This window comes from Pantherophis guttatus, chromosome 1, assembly GCF_059756535.1.
Source record: "Pantherophis guttatus breed Tessera chromosome 1, ASM5975653v1, whole genome shotgun sequence".
Lineage (NCBI taxonomy): Eukaryota > Metazoa > Chordata > Lepidosauria > Squamata > Colubridae > Pantherophis > Pantherophis guttatus.
The window spans coordinates 25,783,009-25,803,736 of NC_142063.1; the positions used below are offsets into that span (position 1 = coordinate 25,783,009).

At 40.5% G+C, this 20,728-nt stretch overlaps 1 long non-coding RNA gene across 1 annotated transcript in view; it reads left to right on the top strand.

Moving 5' to 3' along the window:
* The first annotated feature begins 19,807 nt into the window (after positions 1-19,807).
* The window catches only part of LOC117675007 (uncharacterized), a 31,486-nt gene continuing 30,565 nt past the window's right edge, over positions 19,808-20,728 (top strand). The window contains exon 1 of the long non-coding RNA XR_015734445.1: positions 19,808-20,017. This is a non-coding gene — a long non-coding RNA (uncharacterized LOC117675007). The remainder of the gene's footprint in view (positions 20,018-20,728) is intronic.

Sequence of the window (20,728 nt, forward strand, 5' to 3'; positions counted from 1 at the left end):
CATAGGGAAACAATTTTTGAACCAAATTATTTCAGATGGGCTAATTTACAGAATGCATCCAAAATCTGGACTCATAATTCCTATAGAATTGAAATTTGGCAAATTTTATAAAACATTTTATGATACAGTACAAAATGTCCTAAAATATTTTCTCTGGTCAACTTGGTCAACTCCTGATATTTGACTGTGCTATATAGTTCATCTTTCAAGGCAGATATATATCTGAAGATTTCCCTGAATTTGAAGCTCTGCCATTGTTGAAAGCATTGAGGATTTTGGTAAAAAAATACTTTGAAATGATGATCCATCAGGTTGCGGGTTGACTAGTTATAAATATAACCACACAGCATAACAGTCCAGACAAAAATGAATGGAAACTGATCAAGGACAGAAGCAACCTAGAACTCAGGAGAAATTTTCTAACACTGAGAACAATTAACCAGTGAAACAATTTTTTTTTTTTTTTTTGCCTTCAGAAGTTGTGGGTGCTCTGTCACTGGAGGCTTTTAAGAAGAGACTGGACAGCCATTTGTCTGAAATAATATAGGGTCTCCTGTTTGAGCAATGGATTGGACTAGAAAACCTCCAAGGTCTTTTCCAACTCTCTTTCTGTTATTAAAGCAGTTATAAAAATTAAAAAAAAAAACTTACATGCATCTGGAGCTCTTCTTGAACATTAACTACAGGCCTGTAAACTACCGTGTTTCCCCCACAATAAGACCCTGTCTTATATTTTTTTGAACCCTCAAATAAGTGCTTGGCCTTATTTTTGGGGAGGTCTTATTATTATTTTATTATTTTGGGGTGCATGAAACAAAATGGGGTTCTCTTGTCATCTTACGTGATTTCCAGCTCTGCATTTAAATATATTTGGGGAGGGCTTATTTTCAGGGGGAGACTTATTTTAGTGCACGTGCTCACGTGGGTTTTTTATCAGGGGATGTCTTATTTTTGGGGAAACAGGGTAAGCAGATCTTAAGGGCCTTCCAGAAACACAGGATAATAGGCACCACCTGTATCTTTGGGAAGGTGCAAAAAAAAAGAAAAGGCATCCACATGGACAAACCAGCCTCTCTTCTGAGGGCCTTCAGTTCTGAGGTAAACAGCAACTGGCCAATTTGGTCTCCTTGCTGCCACCTCCACGTCAGTATAGACAGTTTTCTACTTTCCATACCTTGGGGAACCAGGACAGTAGTGAAGGGGAAATCCTTGCTCTATCCTGGGCCTGGTGAACTACAAAAAGAGAAACCAGACTAAATCGCAGGGTGGGGGTGGGGGGCTGTGGCTCAACCTGAGGTTGGTGATAGAAGGCCAGCAGTCAATTCCAGGATTGAAACAAACATCAACATTATTAAAGGTACTAAAAGATATCTAAAGTGGTTAGAGGCGCAATGGTTAGAGTGCAGTACTGCAGGCTACTTTAATTTTTATTTATTTATTTTATTTCGTCAAGCATGTATTTTATGACAGATACAAGTGTAAACATAATTATAAATACATGAAAAGGATATGAATAAAAGAAAACATTAGGACAGGGACGGTAGGCACTCTGGTGCGCTGTTGATCACTGGCTGCCAACAGTTTGGCAAATCGAATCTTACCAAGTTCAAGGTTGACTCAGCCTTCCATCCTTCCGATGTGGATAAAACAAGGACCCAGATTGTTTGGGGTTGATATGCTGACTCTGTAAACCACTTAGAGAGGGCTGTAAAGCACTGTAATGTGGTATATAAGTCTAAGTGCTATTGCTAAGTCCTAAAGGGTTTTTGTATGGAGACAGAAAATATTTTCCTTTCTTCCTGTAGCATCCCTAGCCTCTTAGTTGCCTAGTAATGGTACAGAGAATTGCAATCCATTTTTCTGTGTCACAGTTAGTAATGGACTGAGAGAAACTCCAGGTATCCTATTTAGAGTTTTCTGATCCAGCCACCAGTTGGGGGATAACTAGGTATTTTGGGTCTAGTGAGAACAATATGGCAAACGCTTCCTACCACACCTATTCTACTTCCAGGAAGCTGTGCAATCAGTGTTAGCCAATCTTACAGCTGGCATCTGCTTTCTGCTACTAGACCAGTGCTACTGTTGCCTCTCCAGTAGTACTTCTACTAGTTTTTTTCATTTATTGGACTCCTGGATTCATTCTTCCACTTCTTTCTCTTCTTCATGTAAGGATTCCCTTAGGAGAGATAAGACACATTCAGAGATTTGAATGCTGAATGATCTTATCAAAAGCAGTACTCTAGTTAGCAGCACATGTATATAAATGGATAGTGTTGTTATTTTTTTAAAAAAAAAATCTCTATCTGTAGAGATGAATTTAGAAGTGGAAATTTTGGTATGATCATGAATTCATTTGGCTTTAAAAAGGTACACTCAAAAAGTTAGGCATGGCCCACATCAAAAGGCAAGTGCCAAAAGTGAACAGGAGATGCAAAATATGCCATCCTTGGCCTGAAATTCAAATTGTCCAAAGGGAAAATGGTCCTTTAAAAAATGAGTGACTTTTTAAAAAACAACTGATTCTGGTGATGAGTTCCACATCATAGCAGCAAGTGAAGGGGCTGTTGGAAATTCCATTTAGCTGGTATATATTGTAGGCACATGATCTGAGAATTTGCTGGCGGAACATACAAAAATCCAGGTCTATAGAGCCTGCGTCCTGAGCACACTCTTGTACTGCAGTAAGTCTTGGACCTTTTATGCATGGCAGGAGAGAAAGTTGAACACCTTTCATATGCACTGTCTCCGATGTATTCTTAGCATTACCTGGCATGACAAAGTTCCAAATAGCGCAGTCTTGGAACGTACTGGAATTTCTATCATGTATACACTATTGAAACAGCGACATCTACTCTGGCTTGGGCATGTCGTGAGAATGGCTGATGGTCGGATTCCGAAAGATCTCCTGTATGGAGAATTAGTGCAGGGAAAGCACTTGAGAGGGAGACCACAGCTGCCATATAAGGATATTTGCAAGAGGGACCTAAAGGCCCTGGGAATGGACATTAACAACTGGGAAACCTTGACCTCTGATCGTTCAGCTTGGAGGCTAAAGACACAGCATGGCCTTCTCCAATTTGAAGAGACACTTGTTCGGCAGGCTGAAGCAAAGAGGCAGTCCCGGAACCAATGAAATCTGGGGGCTGGGCAGGGGACAGAATATATCTGCCCTCAGTGTGGAAGGGATTGCCGCTCTCGAATTGGCCTTTTTAGTCACACCAGATGCTGTTTTAGGACCTCTTTTCAGACTTTCTTTTGAGACTGAAGGTTGCCAATGATTGTAGGCAGATGATTTGAGAATTTGCTGGTTTGAGAGCAAAGTTTTTGAGTGTTGACAAACACAATTAGTTTAAAATACATCAGGGCTTTTAAAGTGTAGTTCTTTGTAAAATTGTGGTTTGGCCTGCTTTAGAATTTAGAATATATTATCCCAGACTCACTTTTTACAAAAACAAGGACGATCCCAGTATGAGTTTGGAGAGACTTTCTGATCAATCACTTCAAAAGGGCAAAGAAAAACTAAAACCCGTCAAATAATTATGCCAGTCTTTGTACTTTCAATGCTACTTTCTTCACTGTGGCATCAACATCATTCTTTGAACACCGATTTTTTGCCAAAGGACAGCAGCTATATTTTTATGGGGTTCTGTCAATCAAATGCAGTGTGTTTCCGGGCCTGCTGTGTGTATGTTTATTATAAGCCATTTCATCTGTGAAATTGGATGCACAAGCAGATGGTGCTAGAAACAAATGTATGAGGTAGAACTTGGATTTCTCATATCCCTAGCAGCTTGATAAGAGTTGCTACCATGTGGCATAAAAACAGCTGGATTATTACCAGTTATTAATAATTGTTGTTGGAGTGCCATTATAACTGCTTGATTTCAGCATGGTCCAGTCCCCTACAGATTAGCCTGTTTGAATTCCATTTGAACCAGCTCATTCTGGAGAGACCTCAACCAGAGTCTTCAATAGCAAGAGCACTTAGACCTACATACCACTTAATAGTGCTTTACAACCGTTTTTAAACAATTTGCAGAGTCAGCATATTGCCCCCAAAAGTCTGGGTCCTTATTTGACTGACTTCAGAAGGATGGAAGGCTGAGCCGGTGAGGATCGAACTCCTGGCAGTGAGCTGAATTAGCCTGCAATTCTGCATTCTAACCACTGCGCCACCACGGCTTCAAGCTATTGCTATTATTGGACATGCAGACAATAATCCCCGGTTTATTTGTTATAGGTAAAAGACTACCAGGTTCAAAAACAAAAAAGTGGAGAAACAGGGAAGGTGGGAAACCTGTAGTCTTTTGTTTAAACCTTGTGCTCACAGTAAAGTTACTTTTTCAAAGTTTGTTTTATCCTTCCACCCCCTCATAGCTCAACTAAACATAGTGTCCAAGTCTGATACCTAGAGTGGAAACTTTGTACCCAGAGAAGTATCCTGTGCTATATCTAATTCTATTTTCTCCTATTGAATTAATGGATATAAGAATACAGGTAGTCCTTGACCTATGACCACAATTGAGCCCAAAATTTCTGTTCATAAGTGAGAGATTTGTTAAGTGAGTTTTGCTCCACTTTATGATCTTTCCTGCCATTGTTTAGTGAATCACTGCAGCTGATTAGTTAATAATCCAATTGTTAAGTGGATCTGGCTTCCCTATTGACTTTGACAGAAAGGTGCTTTTTCAAGAGGCAACTGGACTTTTGGTTTTTCTTCTCATTCAAGAAGTTTCTTCAGCTCTTTGGCTAGATGAGAAGCGAAATGTCTTCAAAGAAAAAACCAAGAAAGTCCAATTGCCTCCTGAAAAAGCACCTTTGGGACAACTATGATCTGGATGACTGAGAATCTCCATAGACTTTTAGCTATGCACTTTGGGATATACACCCTTCGAATGGTGTGGGAGTGTGAGTGGATTTCCAGAAAAAAATTGCAGACTAGAGGACCCACAGACAGCACAGACTCATCTCCAACAGCCTGCATCAGTCTTCAACAGTGAAGGGACACAGGGCAGAAAATACCTTGTAGCCAAGAAGACTCCAGACCCATTTGTACTACTAAGATGACCCTGGAGACACAGATAAACTTCTAAGTGGCCTCAATGATTCTCTAAAACGATGCAAATGACCAGCTGTCTGCAAGGAATTTTCCCATTCTCCACCATCCAGTCACAGCTGAAGAAGCTTCTTGGATGAGAAGCGAAACATCTTCAAAGAAAAAACAAGAAAGTACAGTTGCCTCTTGAAAAAGCACCTTTGGGACGACCATGACCTGGATGACTGAGAATCTCCATTGACGTTTGTCACCTATTTCACCTAGTTAAATCATTTGTCACCGCTAGTTGTATGGTGGTGATACTCATCAGACAGAGAGTGATTCCTTTCTGAACCAGTGCAGAAGCTGCTGGCTGCCTATAACTCCAGAGATTTCTGTACAGTTCCATCTTTCTATTCAAGTGTCATTGATTTTTAGCAGTAAGTGCTGCAAAATTGGAGATGGGGTTTACACTGATTTAAATCAATATATATTCACCTTTTACTTGGCAAATGGACCACCTCAGCTAGGAAAGAATAGTAAGATTCAGTGCATTAAGCAAAGGACAGGTGCTCAGTTTAACAATGAAAGACTCTTTATACTGTATATCCCAGATCTGGAGTCAGGTCTACCCTCAATAAAATGTTTCACAGAGAAAGAAGGTGATGTTAGATTCAAAGACATCCATTGTGCTGTGCAACCAAAAATGGGGAACTTTTTTATGAAATGTACTCTCCAGAGAAATGGATTATTTGAATTACAGGCAATCCTTGATTTATGACCAATTGTTTTATGACAATTTGAAGTTATGATGGCCTCGGAATGGGTGCTTTCACAACCCAAATAGCACCCCTTCCCAGCCGTTGTAAATGGTAGCACCATCTCACACAGTCATGTGGCTGCATGCCAGGTGGGTCAGCTTTTTCATCTGTTGTGGTGTTCGGTGGTTATATGACCATGATTTGCAATGTTTTTTGCAACAGGGGTGAAATGCTCCCGGTTCAGACCGGATCACCTGATCCGGTGGCGATGGCGGCAGATGGTTAGGAGAACTGGTAGCAAAAATCCCTGCCCCCCCCCAATGCCCAGCTGAGCCACACAATCATCAGAGGCTTTTTTTTTTTAAACAACCTCTTCGGCTGAAAAAATGCTTTTAAAAGTTAAAAAAAAAAGCCTCTGATGATCGTGCGGCTCAGCTGGGATCATCAGAGGCTTTTAAAAGCATTTTTTTACAACCTCTTTGGCCGAAGAGGTTGTAGAAAAAATGTTTTTAAAAGAAAAAAAAAGCCTCTGACAATCAGGCAACTCAGCTGGGATCATCAGAGGCTTTTAAAAGCATTTTTTCTACAACTTCTTCGGCCGAAGAGGTTATAGAAAAAATGGTTTTAAAAGTAAAAAAAAAAAAAAAGTTAGCCAAGCCCACCCAGTCACATTAACCCCCCCCCACCAAGCCACGCCCACAGAACCGATAGTAACAAATTTTACATTTCACCACTGCTTACAACCATATTTTTATACCCAGTTATGATCATAAATTGAGGACTACGTATAGACTGTGCAAAAGATAAAGCAAAGACCACAAAGAATCGCAATCACCAAAATTGCATAGCCAGTAGCACTGGAGAATGGGGCACAGAAAGATACATTTTGTTTATAAATTGTAAGGTAAGGCTTATAAATTGCAGCCAGGCATGATGTTGTATAAAGGGCAGAGGCACCAAGCCATGAATGTAGAGAGAAGACGCAAAGAGGCCATTAAGATAGTTCAGAACAATATTTCTGGGCCGATGCCTGGCACCTTAACAGGTGAGAACAAATGTATTCTCACAGTCATGCATGCTCTTGAGAAGAAGTCTGGCATTGATTGCCTTGGTTCAAAACTGTAGTCCCTTATTAAATCACTCAGTTTCTACTCTCTGGACATTCAAAATACCACTTATCAAGTTCTGATTTTGATTCTGCTTTTCAAATTCTACCTGAGATACTTTGTATAATTATTGATTAGCTGTTCAGTAAATAAATGGATTTTTCTCCTGAGTGGTTAATATTAGATAGGCTTTGTTGTCTTTCAAATTCTGGATTATGAAATCGAAGTCTCAACAAATGGCTTTTGTATTTTTTCAGTCTTAAAACAGCCAATTTCTGATGTTCGTGGTCACACTGCATGCATTTATACTTTCTGACACTGCCTCTTGCTGACTGCAGACTGACCTTGGTAATAATCTGCCCTGCAAAACAGACCTTGCTATCCAACAGCAAAATAAAGGAGCAATCTATATTAAGACAAGGAAATTCTAGTCTTTGCTAAGATTTGCCTGACCTTGGCAGGTTGTCCTTTGTAAAGAAAAAAATATATGAAGGGAAACACCATTTCTGCTTATTGGCTGATCTCCAGCATTCTGTCAAACATATTATAGAGGAAGAAAAGAAATGAAGGGCAAAGAAGACAAAACAAGATGACTGTTTTATTTCAACAGGGTTACCGCCAGCGCTCAAGGTGCATGTTCCCTCAACTGTGTTTCCCACTTTAGAATGTTCAGCTGTTATTTATCCCTTCCTCTACAAATTCTACAAAGGAATTATTTAGTCTGTCATTTGCACCTCTATAACTGTCTGGTTTGGCACTGCAACCGAACAAGAAAGACACAGACTTCAACGGATAGTTAGAATTGCAGAAAAAACAATTGCTACCAGCCTGCCTTCCATTGAGGACCTGTATACTGCACGAGCCAGAAAGAGGGCTGTGAAAATATCTACAGACCCCTCACATCCTGGACATAAACTGTTTCAACTCCTACCCTCAAGACGACACTATAGGGCATTGCACATCAAAACAACTAGACACAAAGATAGTTTTATCCCCCATGCCACCACTCTGCTAAACAACTACTGTAACTTCCCACAATCCTGTCAAACTACCTAGTAGGGCTGTATTACTACTATCCTTCTCATCTTTTTTATTATCTACTCCTTATTTTCTTATGACTATGACTTTGTTGCTTGTACCTTATGATTTATATTAATTGCTTTATTTAGTCTCCTAGTATGATTTACGTTGATTGCTTATTTAGTATCCTAGGACTATCACTGAGTGCTGTATTTTATGATTTATGATGAATGTATTTTACGATTATAATCATGATTTATCATTTGTTGCTTGTATGTACACTGAGAGCTTATGCACCAGAGACAAAATCCTTCCTTGTGTAGCCAATCATAGCCTATAAAGAATTCTATTCTATTCTATTCTATTCTATTCTATTCTATTCTATTCTATTCTATTCTATTCTATTCTATTCTATTCTACCCTACCCTACCCTACCCTACCCAAACTCAAGTTTGGTATAGTGATATGTAGCATATGGTTTTTAGTGGCCTGGAATGGCTGTTGTGTTGGTGTGACTTAGTAAAAGGAGAGAGTAAAAAAGGGGAGAGGAAGCTCAATCTTAGCTTTGAAGTCTAGGTGTACTGTCACAAAGGCTGATAAACTGACTTATTTGCTAGCCAGTTCTGTTGATTTATCAACCATATACCGGTCCCAAGCCTGGATAAATGGGAAGGGTTAGGGAAAGCAATGGTGAACTACCTTGTAAAAAAAAAAAAAAATCTCACCAGAATACTTTATCACAATACCATGGACAGCCAGAACAACCAACAGAGAGGTGCTGAATCATATAAAATTAAACACATTACTAAAAACCAAAAACACAAGATTACATCTGATTAACTTTGACCATGTGATGTGTGCAAATTTGTTGGAGAAGTCAATGATACTAGGAATGGTCGGTGGAACAAGAAGGGGCAAGCAAAGAATACACTGGCTTAATAACATCAGAACTGATACAAAGATGAGCATCCAAAACTGAAGGAAGCTGTGCTTGACAGGGTAGCACAGAGAGCAATTCAGGGGTGAAATGCTCCCGGTTCGGACTGGCTCGGGCGAGTAGGTAGCGATGGCGGCGGGCAGTTTGGAGAACCAGTAGCAAAAATCCCTTCCCCCCCAGCCTCCAGCTTGCTTACCTTTGCTCTTCGGACCGAATCCTGAGTCGCTGGTTGCAATGCCTGCCTTGCTTTGCTTGCTGTAATCCCTGCAATCCATTGCATCAGCAAGCAACTGAATCTCTCTGCCTGCAATCAAGCTCCTCAGTGAGCAGCTCTATCTGCCTGCCTACCTGCCTGCCTTGTCCCTTCAATTGGGTAAGTTTTTCCCCCCTTTGGGAGCTTTAAAAAATAGTTAATTGGGGTTTTTTTTAGTTGTTCTTTTTTTAGACCTAGCCATTTAAAGTTTAGGAAGTTTTAAATTTAGCTGCTTTTATATAAAAATAAAAATAATATAATATAATATAATATTTGTGCAGCTTTGTGAGATTTAGTGTGTTTCTGTAGTGTTTCACTCTAACTACACAAACACACAAAATCTCATAAAGCTATATGTGGAATTTTGTGTATGTAAAGTGTGAACGTTGGTTTTTTGGGCTTTTTGTGGCTGTGTGAGGTTCCTGCTTGTTGCAGGGACCATTTTGGGTCTAGCACAGCTGCTTTTACATTGTGGTTGAGCCAGTTGTGTTGTGTTGTGTTGTGTTGTGTTGTGTTTTGTGTGTGTGTGTGTGTAAAGTGTGAAAGCTGGTTTTTTGGACTTTTTGTGGCTGTGTGAGGTTCCTGTTTGTTGCAGGGGCCATTTTGGGTCTAATACAGCTGCTTTTACATTGTGGGTGAGCCAGTTGTGTTGTGTTGTGTTGTGTGTATGTAAAGTGTGAACATTGGTTTTTTGGACTTTTTGTGGCTGTGTGAAGTTCCACTCCGAACCACCCCAATGATGCCCTTGATGTGATGTCCCAGTGCCTGGAGGCCGTGTGGATCTGGATGGGGAGAAACAGGCTCAAACTCAACCCCTCCAAGACTGAGTGGCTGTGGTTTCCGGCGTCCCGGTATAGTCAGCTGGCATCATCACTGACTATTGGGGGTGAGATCTTGGCCCCCACAGAGAGGGCTCGTAACTTGGGTGGTCTCCTGGATGCACGGCTGTCTTTGGAAGAGCACATGACAGCTGTGGCCAGGGGAGCTTTCTATCGGGTTTGCCTGATGCATCAGTTGCATCCCTTTCTGGACCGGGATGCCCTGCGCACAGTCACTCATGCCCTCGTCGCATCCCGTCTGGACTACTGCAACGCTGTCTACATGGAGCTCCCCTTGAAGAGCACTTGGAGGCTCCAGCTGGTCCAGAATGTGGCTATGCAGGTGGTTATGGGTGCGACTCGGCGCGCCCATGTAACACCATTCCTGCGCGAGCTGCACTGGCTCCCATTGGTCTTCCCAGTGCGATTCAAGGTGTTGGTCACCACCTTTAAAGCGCTCCATGGCTTAGGACCGGGATACATATAAGACCATCAACAACCTCCCACCGGCCAATACGCTCCCATAGAGAGGGGCTCCTCAGGATGCCGTTGGCCAAGCAATGCCAACTGGCAGGGGGAGAGCCTTCTCTGTGGGGACACCAGCCCTTTGGAATGAGCTGCCCCTAGAGCTTCGTCTTAGCCCTGACCTGCGTACTTTTCGCTGTGCCCTAAAGACCTTCCTGTTTCAGCAAGCCGGACTGGCCTAATATGAATTTTAAATGGGTGTATGTGTGTTTTAATTTGAGGGCCAAATTGTATATATTTGTTTTAATTGGTTTTAAATTTTATAAATTCATGTGTTTTAATGTGGCTGTACACCGCCCTGAGTCCCCTGGGAGAAGAGTAGTATAGAAATCCAATAAACTCTAAACTCAAACTCAAACTCTGCTTGTTGCAGGGGCCATTGTGGGTGAGCCAGTTGTGTTGTGTTGTGTTTTGTAGGTTAAAAAAGGGCAAAGAAGTGACGTCAACTTGGCCACGCCTACCTGACCAACAAGCCATGCCCACTAATTAAGCCATGCCCACAGAACCAGTAACGAAAATTTTTAGATTTCACCCCTGGAGCAATTGCCTATAAAATTGCCAAGAATCGAACCCAACTGAATGGTTAAAACCACAGCAACTGTCGTTGGGGCAGATGTAGACAGCTTTTCCATTGGTCCAACTCCACTGGTGTTAGAGACTAGAGCCCTGAGTGACATCTTCAGTTGCTGGGGGGACATGCTGCCAATTTAACCCCAAATTGAGCGGTCCTTGTTGCTCTTTGAGCTTGCTTGTTTTCTTCCAGACATTTCATTACCCTAACTAGGTAACATCATCAGTGCTAGTAAAGAGTGCTGTTTGCTGTCAGTTTATATTCTGGTGGCTTGCCTTCTCAGTGTGGGTGGGGGCGGTCTTAGAGATTCTTTGGTTGGGCTGTTTATTGATGGGCTCTTTGGCAGTTTATTGATTGGGGTATTGTTGGTCTGAAGTTAACCTTGGAGTTAAATCTATGCTGATCTGGGTGCTGATTACTGGTGGAGAGTTACTGGAGTCTTTTGTTCTCTTTTGGGCTGGTTGATTGTCTCCTTTGCATAGTCTATAGATGTTGTTAATGTCTATGTGTCTATTGGTGGTAAAATAAACAGCTCAACCAAAGAATCTCTAACCCCACCTACGCAGACAGGCAAGTCACCAGAATATAAACTGACAGCAAACAGCCCTCCTTACTAGCACTGATGATATTACCTTAGGATAATGAAGCATCTGCAAGAAAACAAGCAAGCTCAGAGAGCACCAAGAACCCTTCATTTCAACTCTAAGCTATAAATATTCTCCTTTATTGGTAACCCCAAATTGGAAAGAGCCCAGAAAGAGTGAAGAGAAAATATAAACTACAATGACTGTTGAAGAAGAGAGTGGCAGGAAAGAAAAGTTGGAGAATAAAGTTGACATGAATGTGGGAAGCGGTTGTTGGTTCCTTGGTCAGAGAAAGAGAAGAAAGATCCATGGGTGTTTTCCTTCAAGGAAGGTAAGGAAAGTTCCAGAGAGATGAAATCCTGACTCAAGAAGGGATGGGAATGAGGGAGAGAGCTGTCTTTAGATGGAATCTTTCATTCTTGTACAATTCTGGGCATGTATGATTAAAGCTAAATAATAGGTCATGCAAAGGGAGATGAAAAGGTGACAATGATAGAAGGCATAGACTGGTTCAATGAATAGACATCTCCATTTTGATTTGGGAGACCTTGATATCAAATTGTTGTTAAATCATCATCACTAGGGTCTCTAGTTATTCTGACATAGGCCTTCCTTGATTGTATGGCTATAATCCTTCAAACTGCTCCTATTTCTTTTCTTCTAACCATTTGCTTCCGAATTTTCAAGAGGCACCTGACCTTTTGCTCTTTGTGAATCCCTTGGGAGTTGTGCCTGCAACTCAGACATGCTGGACTACTGTATGGGAAAAATACTTTTGATGATAAGACAGTCCCTGGGTAATCTCTTTAAAAGATACATGTTCATTTACAAACCCCAAACCACCTCTCTGTGAATGCACCTGTGTAAAACTACGGAATAATATCAAATTGGTATAATATATAGCATTACAGTCAAACAACGTATGGACAAAGAAAGAGCAAGAAATTTCAGAAAATCTTTTGAAAACATTCGGTCTCTATCTTCCTTTTTGCCTGCTTATTTTTTTATAACATTGTTTATTGGACTTTTATGTTGAAGTCAGAATTGGTTTTTGTTCGAGGGAAGATGTCTTATTTGATCATAAAATATCTCTTATATTGAGCCTTTGGAAGAGAGAAGATTTTTTTTTTAAATTACAGTTATCAACTAGCTTTTGTTTCATTATCTGTTTCCTGGATAATGTTGTTTCATTAGAGGATTATTTCAAATGAGAATTTTTAGAGACTGATAACACATGCTTCTTCATCATATCAAGGAGAAAGTCAAGGTGAAAATATTTGTCTGGGTATATAGATTTAATAGCTGTAAGCTGATGGAAGGTTGTAAGCGTTGATATCTAGATAAACTTTGAAAACTATCTAATTTTTGATCAAGCTCAAAAAACAGGAAAAACAGCTTGTAATCAATTAATTGAGAGCCATTTCTTCACTGAAAGAGAATTTGCTTTCTTATGAAAGAGAAACAGTATGCATGCAGTTATTGAGTTATATTTTAACGCCACCTGAGACAGCAACATGAATTCATAGATTGCAAACTCAGTAATATCCACTGGGAAGAAGAAATAAGTGAACTGATTAGACTTTGGAAGGCATCTGAACAATTTAGTGCTGCGACTTTTGCAATTACTCCTCTTGCAGTTGGGGCTGGATTGGTTTTTGGGTCATCGACATGACCCCCCCCCCCAAAAAAAAATGCATAACCAGATTTCCACCTTTGTCTCTTGCAATTAAAACCATGTGCCTCACTGCATGGTCCAAGATTAGGTTACAAACACAGTTGATGCCATGTTATATTCAGTAACAAGCAGTGGTTTTGTTTAGCGAAACACTGACACAGCAGTACTTTAGAAAATGAAAGATCTTTGTGTAAATCCTGTCTTAGCTTTTTTTCTAAAGGCATTTAGCTAGCTGCTAAATTTTATGATTTTTAAATGTGTTTGCTTTTCCAGAAGACCATTTCTTATTGCCGTGATGGCGAACCTATGGCACGTGTGCCACAGGTGGCACGCATAGCCATAGCAGTGGGCATATCAGCTCAGCTCTGGCACGCATGTGCATGCCGGCCAGCTGATTTTCGGGCCTTCTGGGCCCACCAGAAGTAGGGAAACAGGTTGTTTCCTGCTTCCAGAGGGCCTTGGGGGGTGGGGAAGGCCCATTTTTCTTTCTTACCTGGCTCCAGATCCTCTCTATGCATCTGCAGAGGGCGAAAACAGCCTTTCCCATTCCCTTGGAGGCCTGAAAGGGCCCATTTCCCAGCTCTGGAGGCTGGGGACAGCAAAAAATATCACTTCCTGTCCCATCGGGAGTTGGGAAATGTGCCATTTCAGGCCTCCTGAGGGCCTTCGAGGGAGTGGGAAAGGCTGTTTTCACCCTTCCCAGATCTGGAGCCAGGTAAGAAAGAAAAATGGGCCTACCAGGCCATCATATGCCAGAAGCCGGGGGAGGGGGAAGGGGGGTTGCACACATATGCGCAGGGCTGGATGCATAGAATTATGGGTGTGGGCACGGGCACATGCGAACCTCCCCCGCCCCCCCCCCGCCCCCCCGCCCCCGGCACGTGATGGCAAAAAGTTTAGCCATCACTGTCTTATTGTTTTCTGTTTAAAATAAATCTGGAGTTTCTCTTTATCTCCTGAAACATGTTTTTCTTCCCAATTCCTACAACATGTCTGCCTTATATTTTGGAAGGTGCAATCACCTATTGCAATTTCCCCTCTTAACCTTTTGGCTTATTTTTTGTCTCCCAAGTACAGGTAGTCACCGACTTACAGCCATAATTGAACCCAACATTTCTGTTGCTAAGTGAGATATTTGTTAAGTGAGTTTTCCCCCATTTTACAACATTTCTTGCCACCGTTGTTAAATGAATAACACAGTCTGTTAAGTGAATCTGGCTTCCCCGTTGACTTTGCTTGTCAGAAGGTGGCAAAAAGTGATCACATGATCCCAGGACACTGAATTTTGATCACGTGACCATGGGGATGCCACATTAGAGGATTGTTTTTCTTTTATTTTCATTATTTCGTAAGTGTGAAAAGCAGTCATGTCACTTTTTTCAGTGCTGTTGTAACTTTGAATGGTCACTAAATGAACTGTTGTGAGTCGACAACTACTTGTACTGGGAGAGGGTCTTCATTCTCCCAGAGTTATGCTTTTGCACATATTGTTGTGGCCCGTCAGCGGCCTGTGCAGCTAGTAGCTGATTCAGACAGCAAAGAGGCTGGTGTAGTGCTGCGCCAGCAGCCTGTGCAGCTGGCACTCGAGTTGGACAGTGAGGAGGCTGAAGAAGATGTGGTGCCAGAGGCAGGAATTCAGCCAGGGCCTTCAGAAACTCCAGAAGCTCCCATAAGTGAAGAGGAAGAAGAGGAGGAGCCTCTTCTCAATACACAGGTGCGCAGAGCTGCCAAAAGGCAGGAGTGGTTCCTCAGGAGGAGGTCTCCTCAAGAGTAAGGCTTGGGGCTAATTAGTCACTCCCTTAGCCTATTTAAGGAGGAACGCCAACTGAAGCAATTTGTAGGGAACAACTTTAGTTCACTCCTTTTCACATCTGGATTCTCTGCAAAATTGCTTCTGGGCTTTTTGCCAACCGTAGTAAGATTGTGATTACTTTATCTTTGGTTTCTTGTAGGTTGTTAAGAAAGTTTATTAACAGCCTTTGTTTGAGAAAGACTGAGTTATTTTAGTAAATTAAGTTTTTATAGATTTTGTGTATGCTGGCGTTCTTTGGGGTCCGTAGCTGGGGCAGAACACATATGCACAACCACCATGCATTTTCCTGCTTTTATTTCATAGACATGCACATTTTAAAACAAATGTTGCTCCTGCTTATATTTTCCTCTTGTAATAATCTCTTACTCTGCATTTCAAAATTGGAAAATAGACCCCTTTTTATTTTAACGACGTTCTGGCTGCAGTCCTGTAAATCAGGTACTTATTATGATTGATGACAACGGTTTCCTGAAATTTTGAATAATGAAACATAAGATACTGTAGTTCCTTATTTAAAAAAAAGAAAAAAAAATTGCCCATCTCAACTCTCTGACTAGGCAAACATGGATAACCTATCCTTGTTCACTGTATGTGTTGTGCTTACTCTATTGTGTTGCAGAGGAGGCCCTCGATCCCTACAAAAATTGTGCTACTTTGCCTGTAAAGTGGTTGCTCACCTCTGTAGTATGCCCCTACTTTTCGGTGCATATTTATTATTTATTTATTTTATTTTAAATTTTATTTTAAATTTATTTATTTATTTATTTTGTCAAGCATGTATAAGATAACAGATATAAGTATAAACATGATTATGAATACAGGATAAGGATACGAATAAATGGGGACAGTAGGACAGGGACGGTAGGCACGCTGGTGCGCTTATGCACGCCCCTTACAGACCTCTTAGGAATGGGGTGAGGTCAACAGTAGACAGTCTGAGGTTAAAGTTTTGGGGATTTGGGGAAGAAACCTCAGAGTCAGGTAGTGCATTCCAGGCATTGACCACTCTGTTACTGAAGTCATATTTTCTGCAATTGAGTTTGGAGTGGTTCACTTTAAGTTTGTATCTATTGTGTTCTTGTGTATTGTTGTGGTTGAAGCTGAAGTACTCATTGACAGGTAGTTAGTTATAGTTAGTTATAGTTTATTATATTTATATACCGTCCCCTCTCCCGAGGGACTCGGGCTGTGAACAGCCAGCAAATAAAATACACAGATACAGGTAGGACACTGTAGCAGATAATTTTATGTACTACGCTTTGGTCAGACCGAAGGCAGCGTAATTCTATATTGTCTAAGCCCAAAATTTCAAGTCTGGTGGCATAAGGTATTCTGCAGAGGAGTGGAGGACTCTTCTCATGAAATATCTCTGGACTCTCTCAATTGTATTAATGTCCAACATGCAGTCGGGTTCCAGACAGATGAGCTGTATTCGAGAATTGGTGTAGCAAATGTTTTGTATGCTCTAGTTAGTAGTACAACATTACCAGAGAAGAAGCTACGCAAGATTAGGTTAGCAACTCTTAGAGCCTTTTTGACAATAGCCTGGTGGCTCAGCAGACTGATAGCATTGTGATTAACACCAGCTGTCTGCAATTACTGTAAGTTCAAATCTCACCAGGCTCAAGGTTGACTCAGCCTTCCATCCTTTCTAAGGTAGGTAAATTGAGGACCCAGTTTGTGGGGGCAATAAGTTGACTTTGTATAAATATACAAAAGTATGAAGGCTATTGCTTAACACATTGTAAGCTGCCCTGAGTCTCCGGAGAAGGGCGGCATATAAATCAAATTAAAAAAAAATATATTGTTACAGTGGGCTCTGGCACTTAAATCATTAGATATGAGTACTCCAAGGTCCTTGACAGAGTGAGGGTCATCTACGAGGTCTTATCCGCCCAGCTTGTACTTTGTGTTCTGATTTTTTTTGCCAATGTGTAAGACAGAGCATTTGTTGGTTGAGATTTGGAGTTGACAATTGTTTGACCATTCTGACACATACTCAAGGTCTTTTTGAAGGGTAGCAGCATTGTCGGTGGTATTGAATAGTTTTACATCATCAGCGAAGAGAATGCAGTTGCTTATAATATGATCACAAAGGTCACTTATGTAAAGTATAAAGAGGGTTGATCATATGTTGGCAAACATCCTGAAAACTATTGTTTTATTTTATAGCAAAGAAGAAAGTATCAGAGATCAGCAAGGACTTTGTGATTTTAAACCAATACAAATAATTGGCTTGCTTATTGTTCTCATTACTCCTAGGTGTATTTCCCCCCCCCTGCAAGGTTTATTTTTGTAAAAGTGAACCTTAACCCTAACCTAATTTCTCACTTAATGTTTGATCATCTGTATTGCTGATTCTTTTATATCGGTTCTGCCACATATTATTTGTTTTTAACGTTCCTTTGTTATTGCCTTTGTGACAATCACGTTATAATTACTTCATTTATTATGCTCAAATCTTTTTATACGATGCTTTCATTGCTTTAATGAATATTTATAGCTTCTTGCATTTTTGTCTGTTCTTTTAATACTTTATATACTGATTTAATTTTTTAGTGCGGTTTTTGCTTGATCATGCTTCATACTCTCACTGGGGGGAGTAGGACAACCATTCTTGTAGTTATAATTAGAGTCACTGGGGAAATTCAATGCCTGAGAAATCTTCCATAAAAGTTGGATTTAGGCTTAGTCTTGGCTAACTTAAAATCCCTTTCATTTCAGTGGCTCATCTTGCAAATATGCTAAGGATGCTCTGAAATCAAGCCTTCCGGTGGCAGTAATCTTTTTTCTTATATAAACTGATTGGTAGTTGTAAAGAAACGTTAACCGAATGGATGTTGTAGGGCAACATATAAGTTTAAATAATAATAATAATAATTATTATTATAGCATCTGCCTAACCCAGGTCCTTGGGAAAGACTTGATAGGTGGATAAAAATGCCAAATTCAGTCTAAACATTTGGGTGACTGTGTGATAGCTTTATTTTCTTTTAGCTTTATTCTTTTAGCTTTATTTTCATTTAGCAAATAGCACCTAGACTTACAAACCACTTCACAGTGCTTTACAACCCTCTCTAAGCAATTTTACAGAGTCAGCATATTATCCCCAACAATCTGGGACCTCATTTTATCAACCTTGGAAGGATGGAAAGCTGTCAATCATGAGCTGGTGAGAATCAAACTGATGGCAGTCAGCAGAATTAGCCTGCAATACTGCATTCTAACCACTGTGGCACCACAGCTTTTATGGTGATAAGCCTTAATAAGTATGAAGCATCTGACGCACCCTAGATTGAACAATTGTTAGATGTCAGGGTCTCAGCGCTGACATAGAAAAGGGAGATAAGCCCTGAACTTTTGCCTGCTAAATCCCTTTGAAGCTTGGTCTCCGTGGAAATGAGGAGGAGAGGAACATTCCTGTGAAATGACGAGACAAGAAGTCAGGAAAGTGACTTGGAAGATAGCCAATGAGAAGCAGAGAATTGGGGATCGGAAAGGGAGGGATTGGGGGGCAAAAGGTCAGTCTTGTCCGCATTGAGTCATGATCCGGTTGCTGTACTCGAATAAAGAGAAGATTTCCTTAAAGATTGGCAGTTTGGAAATTCATTTATTTTGAGATAGCATCGAAGTCTGACATTAATAAAACAAAAGAATCTGGACAGTAGACAATTTAGTACCTGGAGACCGCAAAAGATAAGAGAAATAACAGGAGAAAATCACAGAATAAAACGACCTGCAAATAAAAGTGGAATGTCTATGGCAAAAGAAAGCAAAATAGTAACAATACTATGGTAATAGGTGCCTGGGGTATAATCCCAAAATATCTGAAGCACCACTTGAACACCATTGGCATTGACAAAATTGCCATCAGTCAATTGCAAAAGGCAGCTTTACTTACTTGGAACATTTTACATCCTGTGAGGATACCTTTAACATCCTCAAATGATAACATCTACTTACCCCAGGTCCTTGAAAAGTACTTGAGAGATGCATAAAAATGCCAAAATCAGTCTAAACATTGACTGACTATGCAACTAATCATAATAATTTCTTTTAGTAGAATATCCAGTTTTGCTTTTTCAGCAGGTAAGCTTCCCTTCCTATAATCTTTCTAAATATAGGGAAACTATACAAAGATTTATGTTGGTGTTTTTGTTAAAACACACATTTTAAGTAATTGGAACCTGCCTTAAATGAGGCTATGGAATCATAGGTAATGTTCACATAACACATGCAGACTGGTTGCTGAACTAAAGCCTTTTTTTCTTGGTTCAGAGACTACTTAGAATTATAATTTTGTTATATGGATTAAATTTGCAGAACATCTTATACCACAAAAAATAATTAAGATAATTAAGAATCATACTAAGTGCCTTATGTAAATACAGCCATTAGATTTTTTTTAACTAAACTGGTGAAATATGTCATGGAAATGCAAAGTATCACAAGTGACTCTTAAGTTCACTTGGCTCTATACAGTAATCCAAACTCTGTTATTCTGTTAAATTAAAACAATCCTGGTTCATTTAGTGGATGAAGAGTTCCTTTTAGTTCAGTGTCAACCCCGACATGATGCACTTGTCATATTTTGAACATTAGCAGAAACATTCTGGGAGTTATAAATGCCAAAACTCTACAGTTGATTATGAGGTCATCTCATGCTCCATTGGTGGAACCTAAGGACACCACCTTCTAGAAAACCAGCCAGAGGCCAATAAATAATCACCATCACCACCATCACCTCCTCCTCCTCCTCCTCCTCCTCCTCCTCCTCCTCCTCCTCCTCCTTGCACTGTGAAATGGTCAAATAGGAAGCCACAAAATCTACTGCAAAACCTTATGCCAATTTTTGTCTGAAGCTTAAAATTGGAAAGAAGGTTCTGATGATCTGTATTTGTTTCATTCTGCTAACCTAGGTACATTTTTGGAAAAGTGATGTGATATCTCTGTTTCGTCTTTAAAGTAGGCAAACAAGAATGGCAGTGGATGCATTTTCTGATTGGAAAGGTTTTATGTTTGGTCTCTCCCTGTTCTCAGAAGTATTTGCTCCTATGCAGCTGGGCTTTGCCTTAGCATGTCAAATTCTGTCCCTAACCCACCAGCCAGTTGTTGTTGTTGTTGTTGTTGTTGTTGTTGTTAGTTGCAAAGTCATGTCTGACCCAACACAACCCCATGGACAACGTTCCTCCGGGCCTTCCTGTCCTCTACCATCCTCTGGGGTCCATTTAAGCTCACACCGACTGCTTCAGTGACTCCATCCAGCCACCTCATTCTCTGCCATCCCCTTCTTCTTTTGCCATCAATCTTTCCCAGTATTAGGCTCTTCTCCAGCCAATGTTAGGATCCAAATACATCCCTTCCTGCTTTCTGCCTGGTTGTATGAAGTCTAACTTCACAAGGGACATGGTAAGTCCAGTATAATTAGGGGGTAGGTAATGAAAGAAGAACAGAAAAGGTATGAAACACTGTGCACTTGAGCAATTGAGAATAAAGAGATATTTGCTTAACAAATGAGATTCTCAAGGTCATGACTTCTGCAAAGAAAAGGGCTTTTAGGACCTGGAGGCTAAGCCTAAACTGATGATGCTGTAAAACAGTTGTAGTTAGAAGAGACAGGACTTAGTTTT